The 12,786-nt window shown below is 44.2% G+C and overlaps 1 long non-coding RNA gene across 1 annotated transcript; it reads left to right on the top strand.

The window, feature by feature from the left end:
- Positions 1–301: 301 nt before the first annotated feature.
- Positions 302–5,250, top strand: LOC142587334 (uncharacterized). The gene is made up of 2 exons (XR_012829471.1): positions 302–781; positions 5,107–5,250. It is a non-coding gene; the product is annotated as an uncharacterized LOC142587334 (long non-coding RNA).
- Positions 5,251–12,786: the final 7,536 nt, after the last annotated feature.

The raw sequence follows: 12,786 nt of genomic DNA on the forward strand, positions 1-12,786 counted from the left end.
CAGTGGAAAGAGTAGGAAACACGTCATCTTTCCGGAAGCCGTAGCAGGCCCGCGCTCTCGCGCACCGTTTCCAGAGAAGCGTCTCCCCGCAGGCTGGCTGTACCCGGTTTGGAGGCAAACCGGGTGTGACGTAAGCCAGTGGCGTACTCCCTGTCCCCAGATAGGTACTTGTACGCCTAGGGAAGGACGCTGCTAGGTGCTGCTGCTAAATCCCTGTGGTGTGTGCCGGCCAGATGCGGCCACTGCCGGCTCACGTAGGTTCGTGCGTGGTCTTGTTACGCCTCGCTGGATCGTGTTCAGTCATGCCCTCCTTGCGCGGCGTCATTGTCGGTGAGTCAGGTTAAATTCTTAAATAGGTCGCGCCTGCGCCTAATTGAGTCTATGAAAGCCTGCACATTCAGTTTTGTGGGCTACAATGCAGTGCGGCTGGCGTGAGCTGTCTCCACGATGCGCTTCGAGCGTGTCGATTTCGCCGTTCTTTATGTTGGCGGAAACGACCTTGAAAGCAACATGGATCCACTAGAAATATGCGACAACATCAAGGTAAGTCTACTGAAATCACAAAATTTGAAACAATAAGCGCTAATAGTTGTGTTGTCTTTTAAATTTTAGGCCTTGATTGTTCAACGAGACGGCCCCCGTCGTGCTGGTTTTGAAGGAGCTCCCTCGCTGCGTAGAACATGCTGATGCGGAACAGAAAATGCAAAATCGTCGCTTGCTCAACCGCAAATTGACGGCTACGCTGAAGCGCATGCCGTGTCTGCGGAATTTGAACCCCGAGGTATGGACCCCCCTTTTTCCAGCGGCATGCCGTTACATACCGTCAGGAACACGCTTGGCTTATTTCTGACTCGGTAAAAAATGTTTCACTTTTTCTCGCTGCTCGCTGCGGAAGAAATCCGAACCGTTTGTCGTAGTTGTGTCTCCATTACAGGGTGGCATTACTGCGGTGAACAAAGCAAGTGTTGCCGTACATACTGTGCGCATTCCACCCTTTGTTGGGCGGTCGGAAAATATTGGTCCCACTTTTCAGGGCAACTTCGCTACTCTGTAGCGGTTCCATTTCTTTGTCAAACAACGCGATAGAGCGATTGCGCAGATTGTTTACTTCCCGTTCTACAATGTTTATTTTATTCTATCGCCTTCCTTCAAACCACCACAGTGGCAAATGGACTCTTTTTATCGAAATTCCGTGTTTTCATATAAGCTGAATTTTGGTGCGGTTAGGTGTCTAAATTTCTCGTGCCCACAGCTACCAAAACAGGTGATCGAATTATTACCATCGCGAACAAATCGCATTCCTACATATGCGAGCTGCTACATACGAGCCCTCAAGAATTTTCAAGAAGCATCTTTTTTTTTCTAAGAACCCTTGTGATATCAGAAAGCCCTGATTGAGGATTCTCATACAAAGCATGCTCAGTAAGTATAATGAAAACGTGCACAAACAATGTATACTGTACTGGGTACTCTGGCTGCTTCTAATCACATTACAGGTGACCACGAGTAGGTAGAAACGGGCCTTGAGGCTGTATAGTGGGATGTAATATTCCAACTTTTCGATAATACAGAATCATAGTCAGCTTTGAGATTTTACGTTATGTGAAAAATACTTCATAAAAAAAAACAGCACTTGTAATGTCTCGGACACAAAGCGGCCTGTTCTCTGCTTGCGTCTATGAAAGGGTTAAGATGCACACACTATTCAAAGGTCGCATTAAGGAAGAAATGAGCGGCACCGTACTGCCTTCATTTCTTCAAACCCTTCAACAAAGCTTGAACAAGAAATGCACGCGAGGGTGTCACTACAGACAGCTGCGGCAACACTGACGCATGCGCGAGAATATAAAAATGAGGTGCAGCTGTGCGGTGCACGCTGCCGTGAAGTTCGAATTACAGTTTCCCCCTTGCGAAACTACCGGAAAGGATATATTGCATCCATCGGTGTTAATATATTTTCTTGTTTTCAGCCAACATACACATCCCCGTTAAATCAAATAGATCACTGTAGATGGTGGCCACAAGCATATTACAAGAACTGTGAATTGGAAGCTGTTAGCTGCCTGTGGCACAAAGTCATGCAAGGGTACATGTAGTCTTTGTGTGCACATTGACTTCATGTTTTACTAATTTGACTGGCTCCTATTGCACTCTGGATGAATAGCAATAACACACAGGCCACTTTACGTTCGAACTACTTGAAAGTCTGCGAAAGCTGAAGGTACATTCATAAAAGTTCATAAGTCCATGGCATTAGTGAAAAAAAATCTAAACCTTTTCTGGTACAGCTGTGCGTTGTCAGAAGTGGCTCAATGCATTGCAGTGATTGAACAGGCACATATTGGCTGTACCACTTGGATTTCAGCCTGCGTGCGTTGGCTGGACAAAAAATTCTACCATATTTTACCTCCAAACTTTTGCTCACGAGTGGAAAGCGCTGTTTCTGTTGTAAATAGATGTGGCTTGCACACAAGGTATGTGCATGCTAAGTGTCTTGGTAAAGAAAAGTAAAGGTATGCTGCATGAACAGAAGGTGCTGCAGCCACATAACCTGACCGTTGATCTTCATTATGCTCGCAGATTGAAGGGATGGAACTAAGTGCGTGTCTTTTAAATGCTTGATTTCAGCCAGTTAAATTTGCCAACACGGGGATTCAAACCACTGGTGTCCATCTGCTGTTGGGCTGAACTCACAATTTAGTGAGAATACTAACCACTGCGTTCATTGGTGCTGACAGATATCAAGTCCGTTGTAGCTTGGCATTACTGTATTACGTCACCAAAATGCTAGAGAACCACTTGAGATCCTTCGATGTCAGCATCCTCATAATCAGTGGGCAGCCCATAATAAAAATAGGCCAATTTTGGATGGTATCCTTGCAAGTGTGAGAAGGCTAGGCCACAGAAACTCGCGTTTCTGATTTGTGCACTATTCAGCCACGTTAAAATGTGGGGAGCCTAGACATCTAAAAGACGAGGAGCAAGCAAATTGAATGCAGCTACCAAGCAAAAAATGTGGAAGCGTAAGCTGTTGATTTTTTTACTCCAAAGGCACGTTCACACTGAAGACGGAGCGGCTAAACCGGGCAAAGCTCTTGGCCAGGCGGATAAAAGCAGGCGTTAAGCGAGGCGGCAAGCCCGATCGCTCGCGTACCACTTGTTTTTCCCGCCCGCCAGAGCTGTCCGCTTTGCCGCAGCCAATCAGAACACCAGACGACGGTGGCGTGTTTGCGATAAGGATGGACGACTGGTGCCAGAAGACGGCGACAAGTGCGCCACAAAAACGTTTGGTGCTCCGCCTCGGCGGTGTGGGCAGCCAGGCAAGCCGTCCAGTATACAGGGTGTTACAGCTAATTTGTGCTGAGGCTTTAAAAGAGAAAGACGGAAAGAAACTAGGCCTGCAGTACTCCAATGCAATCAATTCAGTAAACTACCCTTTTGAGCAACTTTAATACTTACAGCTCATTCAGAAACATCTGCTTTATTTTATGAAGATAGCTGCTGTGGTTATTTTTTCAGGACAAAAGAAAGTGCACAAGATTGAAAAAAGTACCATGCAACTATGCACTTTTGAGCAGTGACGAACAAATGAACAATGCGGCATGCAGACAGGATGTAAAAAATATGCAGATCCGACACACTGAAAATTATGTAAGCAGCTTTCTTTGCTGCTTCTGTTCATTGATGGCATTTGGCAGTGATATGTTAAGTGTTACCTTGCATGCACCACTTGTGTTTGTAGTACAGAGCTCACAGGCAGACGTGCACTCCAATGCTCAAGGTGGTGTTGTGCATCATCCATATCCTGTGAGAGTAGTGGCACTGTCATTCCCTTGCATGGCGCATCGCATAGCGGGTGACGTAGAAAAATCCGTTTATTGAATCCTTAGGAGAAATAGTTGCTGCCACGTCCTGTGCCCGACAGAGCAGCGCCTGCTGGCCACCCAGGCTTCTGTCATGCAGCATGGCCTCCCAGTGTTGCAGTGTAGGGACATGAAGTTTTGATGCTGGACCACCACTTGCATACTGTCGTTTTGCCGCCGTGGGGCTGTATTGCAGCTTTGCATCTGCACATCTTGTGTCAATTGCTGGCATGGACACACTTGCCGTGTTTATTTTTTCAGAAATAGCATAAACATGCCATACCACACCTTGAACTATCATTATAATATTTTTAGTTTGCCACCACAACTGTCACCATGTCTAGTTGTAGTGTTTTTCTTTTAAAGAGACTCTATACGAAGGATGCTTTCTGATGGCATCTTTACCTTCTTGTATGATCATTCAGCGAGCACAAAGTGCTGCAGCTTCTGCAATGCTTTTGCCTATTCCTTCCAGGCACACTACTCTCAACGTATCATTAGCGCTGAAATAAAATACCGCCCGTTGCTCAAAGCAGCTTCAATATAGATTCCAATCGGAAGAATAGGCAGACTTGTGGCAGTATATGACTTTCTATAGCCATAAAAGGCAAGCTAGCATAGTGGGGCATCTCAATGCTTGTAAAAGCATTCAACTGCATGTATCTCCAAATAACTAAGCTCAAGCAGACACTGTCAAAATTCGTGCTTGTCACGGTGAGTTGGTGCGGGAACTTGAAGGTGTCGCTTTTCCTTCATTTTTGTGTGTCTCATGTTTTTGCTAAGGCTCTTGCCACAGCAAAGTTGCACTTGTGGTATTTTAGAAGGGTAATTTACTAATCACCTAGGCGATGTCATTTCCTTCATTTGGTTGCACTTTGTGCATCAGTGCAATAAATAGGTCAAACGGCTTAATACGAAATGTTGCCAGGCCATTTTGGCACAACACTTGTGGATAGCATTTTGGTGTGGCTTGGGCGAGACTGAAAGAGAGAAATTGACACATACAAGCACAAAGGCCAGGCACTGTTCCCTTGTGGCCTGCACAACCACTAGAATAGCAGCTAGTCTTATCAATTCATACTGAGTATCACAAAGTGTAACGTTGCAAGAACTGTAGCTTGGTTGATGAGACAAGGCACTTACAGCTGTAGCTGAAACATGTGTGATCAACATGTACAAGGTTACAATACTCTACACCCTTTTTGTATTTAAGTTTTTAACTTTGCCCACAATCTGATTACAGCTTTCCAGAGTTCCTTGGAAAATCCTCCCATGCACCTACCATGTGGCGTGCAAGATGGCAGCAGCAGCTGTGGGAACAGTTGAAGAGGCGAAGAAAGGTCCACTTTATAATAGGTTGTATGTAAATAAAACTGATTGAACTCAACCGATTCGGCTTCCACTTTTGTCAAGACAATTGTCAGCAAAGCAATGGAGCAATTTCAATGGGCGATACTAATAAATAGTGCATAGAAATTCTTGGAAGCCCCGTCAGCTTTCTTGCTGTTAACGGGCTGTGTTGGTGAGGTGGTTTAGGCAGGGAATGCCAATCGACGAGGGATGGTCATGGCCACCATGTCCAATGTATGTGCAGCATTAATCAGTTCTATAGACCGAGTGCACTAATGTCATGGCAGGCCAGCACTTTGTCACATGATACATTTTCGAACCTCGCATGCTTTCTTTGGGGCTGAGAAAATTAATGAAGCATGAAACTAAAATCTGCATGTTGCAGTTTTCAATTAACCATCACTGCATTTGTCCATTCTTGAAACAAATTTTATTGTACCAAATGCATACAGAATGAATTTGTGGAATATCCAAAGTACATTTTGCTTGTTTTGGTCAAGCAGCTGGCAGAACAAAACCACAAAGTTCCAAAGCAGAAAGGTAACACTTCTTTTGAAGTACACAATTGGCGAAACAGTGTTGCTAACACACGAGTGCAAAACTTGCCGCCGATTAAAAAAAGAAGGGAGCTGCTACACACCACTTGGTTCCTTGACCATTCATTTTTTTCTTTTGTGGCTGATTTTTAAAAATCCTTGCTATAGCAAATGCAAGGACATCAGAAAATCAACGCACAACAGCTATTGGTGCTATGGTGTAAAGTAATGAAGATATAGTTTTGCATGCACATTATTTAGTCTGAAATAGAGGGATACAGCACAAACATTACTCTTCAATCCCAATAAAAAATATGGAACTCGTGGGCTACACGAGGGCTACGGATAAATCTTGAGGGCCTCGGCTTTTGTAATGTGCAGCTATACTTAAGTACACAAGCATTTTTGGATTCTGCCTCTACCTGGGTGCAGCTTTGTGACCTGGAATGAAAAGCCACAGCCATCGAGCTGCTGCAGTGGCGACATCACAGTAAAAGGTAATAGCGAAAAATTAAAACAATAATATGGCCATGCAACTTGCACATCAGATAGGTCACCTGAAGCTTCTATTTCCAATTTTTCTGGTGTTGCATAGAAGGACAAAAATTTTGAAAAGTGATAGTGCACGATTTTCATACATTAACAATTATGCATATCTAGCTTTTTTTTTAACCATGCAGATATTTAGCAAAAAGCTTTGAGCACGGAGAGCCCGGCGTTTTTGCAAAGGAGTTTCTAGGTGAGGTGGACACACTTTGCTGCTAATGCGAGTTTCAGAAAATTAATTTTGAAAAATTCAGTATTCAGTCACTTTTTTTATTAGTAACTTGGCGGCAGCCTTCTAAATGGCATATTTGGAGGCAGTTGCATGTGAACGCACACCCTTTCTTTTTCTAAATCTCGAAAATTGCACTTATTCTGAAATATTGATTATCGCGCTCAATTGAGTACAATCAAAACTTGGTGCATCCTCCTCCACATCAGGCGGCAGTGCCCTGTCAAGAAGTGTGGGACAAAGCTTAAATGATAGCCTGACATGGCACACTGACGCACATGCTTGCCAGGCAAAGTGTGTCGTATCAGCAGCTACAATGACTGGCCAAGATGTTTCCATCTGATGAGATAGCGGGACCTTCTTTTCTGCGCTCCCAGCACACTCGGTTCCAATATTGCCTCGATTTACCAGTAAAATTCAATGATGAATATCTTGAATTAGGTGCAACTTTCAAGATTTGTAAGAAATGAGAGTGCATTAAAATGTGACTGCCTCCAAATTTGTGGAGTTCCAAAATAGAGGAATTCCTCTGCAAGAATGCCACATTTGCCGCGCTCATAACTTTAAAACAAGAAAATCTGTATGGTAATAAAAGACGTCCTGCACGTAACAGTTTGCATTGGAGCATTTCATGCAACCAATATTCAAGCACCTTCTGACTACAAAGAATTCATAAAGCAAATTTATGCATTAAGACTGGAATCAGTTACGAGCACTGGAAATGCAAACACTGTTACGAACCCTGGTCACATGCCAGGCATTGTGTTGCTGCTCTCTGCGTAGGGCCTATGAATAAAAACCACCTTCAACATCGTACAGTAAGCTACCAATTGCTATGTGTAGGAAGACTTACAGTTCTTCAAATGCAATTATGACCTAGACATTCTAAAGCTTTTCTAATAGTGTACTTTTAGTGAACAAGTACCCCAAACTTGAACAACTCTGAAGCTATAATGCCATTATTATCTGAAAGATGCACTACACATTTTTTTAACGCAGTAAGGAAACATTCATAATCGACAATGCCACCATAGACATGAGAGTCATAATATTGCACTGCGTGCAGCAAGGATAGCACAATCTCGCACAAAAGATTAGTCTCTCCCGCAGCCTTTGAGGCCCCCTTTATTATGTCTCGCTTATGATGCCGTGACATGGTACGAAACCATGATGACGTAACTTATGATCATGAGTTACTCTTGAATGAAAGCTTGTGCACACATGCATATTCCTGCATTGTAATTCTGGAGTGCACTTACAGTAAGGACACTGTGAAAAGAAGAAAAGGCCAACAGCAAGAACCAGGCGGCGCAGTGCTATTTGCACCTTCTCGGCTGTTGTCGGTTTAAGTCACCTTCACAGCAGTAGAGTCGTGTTATGCGGCGAAGCATATTTAGCATCATGCAGTGAAGCATATCTGAAGTTAAAGGGGACACTGTCACGGGGCCCCTGCTGGTGCTTATGGTTACCCGACACTATCGGCTTAAGTACTCGTACTGTGACCTCTTCATGCATTTGGACAACACCAATCGCCATGTGAAAACCTCTGTTCACTGCTAATCTCGCTAAGAGCCTAAATTGTTTCCAAACTACAAATTTCACCAAGTGGCAAACTTGGCAATGCTTCTGGAACCTCATTCTCAAGTACTTTAATACTACCAGGATGCTTCAATGTCAAACTGGATTGAAAACCTGGGATGAGATTGCGCAAGCTTCTAGCTTTCTGACTGTTTGCTTCACCTTCTACATCAGTGAGTAGGCAGTGTTCAATAGGCGCTCCCGCTTCACCAAGCAGACGACCGCTGACGAAAGCACGGTGAAGGCGAATAATGAGAGCGCAAGCAAACATTCAGAATGCAAGATCTCGCCCTTTGATTTAGAGAAAGGAAGGATAATTTCAACACCAAGGAACCCAAGTATGCGTTCAACAACAAAAGCTTCTGAACGGGCCACTTCCACATCAGCACTGCGGAAAGACTGATTAGCTTATCACCCAGCAGAAATTTTCACTCGTGGCAGAAATTTTCACTGCCACAATCGCAGGTTCAAAGATATTTGCATGATGACATTTTGGGCCAAAAAGAAGATCCGTTTGAGTGATGGTGTAAGCGTGGTGCCCACTGTTGGCTCGGCTTGTGAAGAGCGACCTGCTGATACCAGACACTCTAAGCAGCTCTTTTCGATGTCTGAATCGATGGTGACATGCACTAGGTGTCACTGCTCTTTGAACATGTTGAGCTGTTGTCCTTGCTTCATGAAACATTAAGTAACTACAGTTATGACATTGTCAAACAAAAGTGTTGTATTAGAGAATTTTGTTAACCACGAAGCATAATATCCCAGTACATTATTTTCTATGCAGTAAACTATTTTGCACCTCTGGTTGGTGAAAAAAAATGGATTTTTGCAATACCAGTAGTATTCATATTCGAAAAATATTCGCTTCGCACTTAGGTTTCATTATTCGAATTAGCTTTGAAATTGAAAAATTCATATTTCCACACCCATAGTTTTGCTCAAATACCTGGAGCATAGGTCATTTGAGGACGTAACTTCAGGATTAGCAACAGTATGCCACCAAAGTTCAAATTTTTTTACATTCTTTTACAATTGTTTCCTAATGTACATTCATTAAAACCATCTTAAGCCTCAATAATTGACTAAACTAAACTTTGATAACAGCTGCATGCTTGGATCAAACGGTGCATGTTCCGGCCACTCTAGGGTAGCAGTTTAGGGGAAAAAATATCCGTTACTTAGGAATTCCACTTGGTGACCTTGTGCAGAGAAACCCCGGCTGGACCTTACCATCTGAATCTGCTGCACAATGGCTATCACTGCCTTTTTTGGTGTTCTCGATGGCATCCACTTGCTTGAGAAGCTCGACCTCAATGACGTCTGACCACTGGCAGCACTTATTTCTGTTTATCACAGATGAAAATTGCCTATGAGCTCTTATTTCGCCCAAAACACAGACTTTTGCCACATTTAAGAAAGTGGCACTCTCCAAGTCAGTGTGGTCAGCATGCCTGGCATGCACTTTCATCTCCTGCGTCAGAGTGAGTTACTATCCCAGATTAATGTGCTACAGAGATGACAGAGAGGTTGGCGAAGTTGTGCCCAGACAGATAGAATGATAATATTTATGTCTATTGCAATTCAATGCCATCTATTAGAGCACCTTGCACCACCAGAGAAATCCTAATGGCTTCCTTTTCTTTCATCTCATAATGTGGGCGGTAACACCCCATTAAATGATCCCTAAGATGGTTTTTGTCAACCCGAGGAAATCTCTCACAGAAAACTTGTAGACAGTCTTAATAAGTGTTGTCAGATAACTTTTCAATGTGTTCTTTATCATCACTGTGGTGGTCGTAATTTCAATTCATGTGCAGCACTCACACAGTGCGCACTCCTTGCAGACATCTGTAACTAGTGGCAGTTCACCAGCATATTTGAAGGGAGGAAAAAAGAGCATGGCCACACCAACCACATCACAGCATGTGTATGCATCAGATGACATTGTGGAACCTAATTCTATGTCAGCAGGAAATGCATGGCTGCTGTCGCTATTTCGAGTGCAAATATTTGTCCCACGGGTACAGAGAAGTCATTATGGCAACCACATAATCCAGGCAGCTTAGCGCTGGGCAACTGCAATATTTATGAAGCAGCACACTGCATTCAAAGCCAGGCACTGTCACACTTGTCTGGGAAAATCGGTGCTTGTATACACAGGGGCCGGACCATTTCAAACCACAGTCACATTGGAACTCTGTCCACTCTTGTAGGGTGCATTTTCTGTGTAGTCACTGCCACTGCAGGAATAATTTTCTTCCAACTGCACAAAGAGAAAATTGCAGCACTGTGCTCTGCAGTGCTTGGTGCAAAGGCAGAACAGCCATGAGCCTTCTCCCATCCACAATTCAGAAATCCGCCAATACATAGATGGCTTACAGTGGCATCCCTACAGGCAGCACACACCACCTATATGCCGCCACTTAGTTTGCAACACACTGAGGGTCTCCATGCCTTTTATGTAAATGCTCAAATATACTACAGGACAGGATCTTTAGGGAATAAAGGTTGTTTCACGGTCCTCACATCTATGCTGTGACAAAGCCAACTCCAACTGCACAGGTAGAAATTGCTGTGGAAAATTAAATTTTACAGTTCCATGTACCATATTTTCCATACAGTACTATAGTCTGCAGGATCTAATTTGGGCTGAAAAAGCCCCTTTCATTAAGCACCATGGCAAATTTTAGTTATAGGTACATTGGTACGTTGGAAGCCGTCAAGGGAGCATTTTCTCAAACAAATATTTCTAATTAGTTCATTATTAAAGGAAATGGAAGAAATTGAAATGTTGCATTTTCACGCTGCCAGGAGGCGAGTGCTAAAAGCAACAGCACTCAACCCCTTTGCCTCCAAGTGATCTTCCTTCTTCATCTTCCCCCATGACGGAGCCAAGGGTTCACGTCACACTCGCATGACAAGCCCTGTCTTTTCTTTCCTTTTTTTCTTCTGTTCCTTTTTTGCTGTGGGGCACACATCCAGGGATGGCATTTAACATTGTTTGGCTTATGAAAGTCACGTGCCATGGTTGGTGATATTGCAGGCAGCACGTTTTACAGAGACATTTGTGCATGTAACCTTGACTCTGGCTGAAGCAGGGCTTCGTTGCGACCATGATGGCTTTTGTTTAAAATTTCAGCTGTTTTCCCACTGTGCATCATTTTGATAATTTGGAGACAGGATTGTTAGTGTGTGATCTATGCATTGCACTTGTCGGTTTGCAACTTCCAATCTTGGTGAGACGCCTTTTCAAATAACAAAAGGCGACTGAACTTCCTGAAGGCATTTGCCTTCAGGAAGTTCAAGGGAAGCAGCCCACATGCGCATACCTTATTCACAGCTGTCAATTCTTTTTTTGCTGCTGCTCCGTATTAAAGATGGGAACCCAAGACTGTGGAAGTAGCGTGGGCTTGGTGGTCTGGAGCTTACCATTGGTTGTCGGATCGAACCGCTGGCACCAATTCTTACAAACTGTGCACCCAGGTGCTCAGGATCGTGCCGCTGACTGCATTTTGCAGCGGCTCGTGAGTCCTCAGGGGGCCAGGCAGGAGATACGGCAACAAGGCAACGAGTAACAATGAATGTTTACTTCACATTGTTACGGAGTGGTCAACTCTGCAAGTTTCCCGATGGAGAGCGACAGACATGCTAGTTTGATCAAAAACTGAAGGCTCAAGTCCATTGGCGAAGACGTCCTTTATAGTGTTTGGAATACCCTTGCTCAAAAGAAGGAGAGAGAAAACACTTTCCACGCTGGCGGCCACCGCTCGATACATGGAAGTGTTCAACAAATTTTCTAACCCCCACTGGCTCAGCAGAAGGAAAGGCACTGACGTGCGCATACACACACACACACACACACACACACACACACACACACACACACACACACACACACACACACACACACACACACACACACACACGCACACACACACACACACACACACACACACACACAGAAAGCTGGCACCTTCCCTGCCGAGGACGAAAAGAAAGAGCGAATGCACACACGAAGCTTAACCGTCCCACTTGCTGAAGGGAGACAGCACTGTGGAGACTACGCAGACATCAGGGTGTTGTGCAAGCCGTGGGTAAGAAGGTGAAAATGCCTGTACAAATGATAAGGTCTTTTTGCTATTGGGGCCTCCTAGGCGTTTTCCAACGGTTGCAGGCGGCTCGGTGTATTTAAAAGGTCCAGCCTTTCACTGTTGCTTTGGCGCCGCGACACAAATCGTTGACCACACAGGCCAGTCATAACATCAGTTAGACTAGTTCTTGCGCACGCTCAAGGACACTGAGCTTGAACGACGCCATGAATGCTCTGCCTTTTCAGTGCTATTAGAACTGTTCTTGTATTTTCTGTGTATACGAAGTCGATTATAAATCTCTTGTGCATTTTGCAACGTGGCCTTAGATATCCAAGCACTGAAACGCAGCCACATGATCAGAGTGAGCAGCATTCACTTGCATATCGTGAGTTGCCAGAATAAATTGAAGATATTGTGCTGCGACTATCATTACTGCGTCATGAAGCAACCAGAAATGACAGTACCATGCTTCACAATGCGACTTTCATTTCTCCCCTGGTGCACTTGTACTTCTCTGGTCCCCTTTCCACTGTGTAGGGCTCCCAGAAAAGCTTTTCTCAGGACAGGGGACCATACTGTGCGCTCAACCAGGT

Source organism: Dermacentor variabilis, chromosome 7 (assembly GCF_050947875.1).
Source record: "Dermacentor variabilis isolate Ectoservices chromosome 7, ASM5094787v1, whole genome shotgun sequence".
Classification (NCBI taxonomy): Eukaryota; Metazoa; Arthropoda; class Arachnida; order Ixodida; family Ixodidae; genus Dermacentor; species Dermacentor variabilis.